Source organism: Saccostrea echinata, unplaced genomic scaffold, assembly GCF_033153115.1.
Source record: "Saccostrea echinata isolate AGI-Se365-2 ecotype Australia unplaced genomic scaffold, CSIRO_AGI_Sech_v1 ptg000008l, whole genome shotgun sequence".
NCBI classification, from domain to species: domain Eukaryota; kingdom Metazoa; phylum Mollusca; class Bivalvia; order Ostreida; family Ostreidae; genus Saccostrea; species Saccostrea echinata.
The window spans coordinates 1,916,285-1,920,324 of NW_026889757.1; the positions used below are offsets into that span (position 1 = coordinate 1,916,285).

Sequence of the window (4,040 nt, forward strand, 5' to 3'; positions counted from 1 at the left end):
GGCTCCTTTTCTTATTTACTTCAAAGTTTTCAGTTTTACTGCTCGATTTTTAGGAATGTTCTTCATGATATGATTATTAATATAAAATTATTCATCACCATTTAATGACATTTACAAATGACAAGTACAAAATGTTCTAATAAAATGTCCTTTCTAAATACAATAAGTTTGCACTCTCCCACCCCCTCCCAAAATACTCTGCCGCAAATAACAGACGTACAACTGCCAGACGTTTTACACACATCATAATATATTAATCATACCATTGTCTTTTTTTTTTATAAGGATATTAATATACATAATGAAAAAAAATACAGATATGAATAGAAAAATTTGCAGTGTATATGCATATATCGTGTTAGGTTATAACAGCACAGGAAATGGCCGGATCTCGTTCAATTAATAAACAGAGAGAAGGAAAAAAATGAGGAGAAATTGCGAGGAAAAAAACTTTTGTCATCATCAAAATGAAATTAAATTTCTAAACTGAGTTGTCAGAAACTGAAATAAGTGAATGTGTAGGTATGCATCCTGTAGATGGCAAAAAGAAAGATATTTGAATTACAATTTCTTATATTTTAGAGATCTGAAATACTCATAATTTACAACTGAAGTAAGTCCAAAATATATACAATCCATGCATCTATTTTTTTTGTTTTTGTAGCATGTGTGTCCTTATATATATATATATATATATATATATATATATATATATATATATATATATATATATATATATATATATATATATATATATATATATATATATACATGTACCACAGCAAGTCAAAAGTATCTTGCGGTGAACCTCGAGTATGCTGGAGTACTAATAAAGAATTATTGCACAATAAGCGATTTGAACATGTTTTGTTCTTTTTCCCGGATTATATAATCTTAATTGATATAAAGCAAAAGTGTGTATTTATTTTTTCTTTCTCTATCATTTAGTATTTTGAGATATGTATAAAATAAACATGGAGGAGGTGTGTGGGTGGTTGCATTTTTATGTATAAAGTAATTAAAACATGCTTTGAATTACACTTTGTATCAATTTTAAACGCTCCACTATTTGAAAAGTGTCAGTGTTAGTTGTGATAGTCTTGAGTTTCGATTCTTTCCATTAAAAATATCCCATCGTAAAATATAATGATTTGAAAACTTACTGTTCCATATAGGAGGATATCAATTGTATTTTTTGGAATAATTGCATTAATTTCGTAAAAAGCTGCACTATTTTTAATGAAGAATTACAACGAAATAACGTTACATGATAGTTATAGCTTTCCATGTTCATTTCAAAGGTCAAAATGTGGAAAGAAATCAGGTATTTACATTTGAAAGTAAATAAACTGTCTCCATGTTTCAAATTTTGATGAAATTAAAGTTGGATTAACATAAAATAAGAAAAAAAAATTTCCATAAAATAAAACCCGACCTTTTGGATAATCAACATCAATACGGGGGAAGGCGTTTATTACTGTACAAAATAATTCTGTAAAACTTAAGTAAATCACCACTCGGTATCTTGCAGAACAGAAGTTATGCGATTTGTTTGACCATATATTTTTCTTTGTCCTCAATTCCCCATGTGTGGATCTATTTTTCTGTTCATTGCTGTAAATAATGATATTCTTTTCACTATCTTCAAAAAGATGGACAATACATATTGAGAGCTTGTCCATGACGTCATGATGTATCATATATGAGGAAAAATGTGTTCTTTCAAATATTTCATGTAAATATAAGTTCTAAAGGTAACATTCAACAACATCAACCAAAATGAACTCTTTATATTTTAATTCTTATATAATCAAACAAAAAAGAAAAGGTTCATGACATCATCATGGAAAAATGGACACACTTCGACTTGAAAAGCAAACTTAAGGGTTTGCCTCAAATTGAATTTAAACATTACCAAAAAATGACATCTAAAATCAAAGTATGATATCACAGATTTAAATTGTTTGTTAAGAAAAAGTTGTATATCTTATTCTTAACACGATTAGAAACATGTTCCTTTTTAAGGGTTGAAAACGATTCCGGAAGTGACATTGATGTTGAAAGGCACGTTCAGCTCTGGCTGGGAAGGATCAATGAGTCCACTGACCATAAACGACTGGGTCACTTGTGCAACAGAACCTTCAAAGTCAAAAAATAATTAATTTGCTATTTAAATGTTCTTTGAAATAATAAGAAAAAAATCGAGTGAGAAAGATACAGAGAATACTCACTAGTTTTCATTAGATAAGCGTTTCCCTTGTTGATGGCTTTACAACAAAAGGCAGTAGTAAACCAACCATTGCTGGCCATGGAGGACTGAATGGTCAGCCTGTCAGCGACCTCCACAAAGCGAGTCAAGGCCTCTCCAGTCTCTATTTCCCCGGCCTAAAATTTAGTGAACATTTACCATACTGATGTTTTATTCACATCTGCAGTTACATATGTATCTTGATTACATTGAATTGTCTGGACGATAGTGGGTATATATCACAATTGGCATTACGCAATAAATTATAAGGTTTTTTTTAGCCAATATTACATGTTAGGACTTTCAACATGTATAAACCAAACCAGATTAAATGTATCCAGAAATGACCTATTTATGTTCAAAAAGGCCAGTAGCAGCGGTTTTAAAAGTGGGCGGGGGGGCAACCTCCCAAATAAATCTGACAAGCAAAACAAAAATATTAAAAAATCCATACAGACCAAAAGGGGGGGACTTCCCAAAATAATCTGACAACCGAATGCTGGAATTTGCCCAAGCTCGACCTTACAGCAACAAATAGTGTGTGTGGGGGGGGGGGGGGGGGCAACCAGCATCTATAGGAAATTTTGCTATAGCAAAATACTATACTCAGAAAAAGTGGGGCCCCCCCCTGCCCCACCCACCCCTGTGTTCTATGGGCCTGTAAAATTATTGTTTTACAATTCCTCTACTTGGTATACCATATTACCTATCATTTTATGAAACATTGACATTCCCAGATATCTTCAATTTTCTTATCCTAATAATTGACGTATTGTAAAAGTCTTAGGTTCTTGACTTAGCCAAAATTTTATAAGCATTTATTTCTAAAATTTTATCATTTTAAGAGAAGGTTTATACCTCTCACCCATCTATTTTGTAACTTCAAAATCTTTAAAGATAAAACTCCAGGTCTTTTACAAAAAATAAATAAGCATACATTTTTGAATTTTGAAAAGACTACGATGTTATTGAGACATTACTTACGTCGCCTCTGTTGACGAGTTCTCCAGTAATTTCTTCTTCCACAGCGTTACTGTCCATAACGAAGCAAACTGGTGTAGAAGTGGTGGACTGTGCCACGGGAGCGTGGAAACGGATTGCCATCTTGTTCTGAAAAGTTAACCAAGACACAATGTTATCGTTTTTTCATGTAATGATTATCTTAAGCATGCAACTATAAGAACTGACAATCACTCGGTTTAATATTACAAAAACTTGAAAAATAACTGACAGAGAAATTTTTTTAACTGAAAGATTTCATTGTTTTTTATCCATAAAATGAGGATGAGAAGGGCTTATTTGTGAAAAAAATCTTTGTATATTAAACAACTATTACCTGGAAAATACACTCAAAACTATAAAGCATTCCTATAGACTTACCCTGTTGATGTCGTACTGGGTTTGGGATGAAAAAAAGCCTGCATTAGCCAAATTAGTATCGGTGGAGGCAATGCGGGCTATCTTAAATAAGGGGTAGTATCTGGCACACTCATTCACAAGCTGGTCATTTGGTAAATTCGTTTCCCAGGAGTAACTCTGAGACTACAAATATTATAAATTCATAAAAATATGTCATGTACAATGAAATCTTGTAGAGTACTTGTATTACATTATGCACGTCGGTTAAAACCCAGCTCTTCTAATATAAACTACATTGAAGACGCATTATATTCAAAAGTTCGAAGAACAAAAAATCAAATTGCTACTTATTGAACTGATTTAAAGATTTGTCTCCTTTAATACCTATATTTTATATATGGCTCATATTTTACTTATGTATGCAACAGTGATG

General features: G+C 31.8%; 1 long non-coding RNA gene across 1 annotated transcript; it reads right to left on the reverse strand.

Annotated features, from left to right (window-relative positions):
* Positions 1–2,040: 2,040 nt before the first annotated feature.
* On the reverse strand, positions 2,041–3,278 carry LOC133181235 (uncharacterized). The gene is made up of 3 exons (XR_009720439.1): positions 3,233–3,278; positions 2,232–2,385; positions 2,041–2,139 (listed from the first exon to the last, which is right to left on the reverse strand). It is a non-coding gene; the product is annotated as an uncharacterized LOC133181235 (long non-coding RNA).
* Positions 3,279–4,040: the final 762 nt, after the last annotated feature.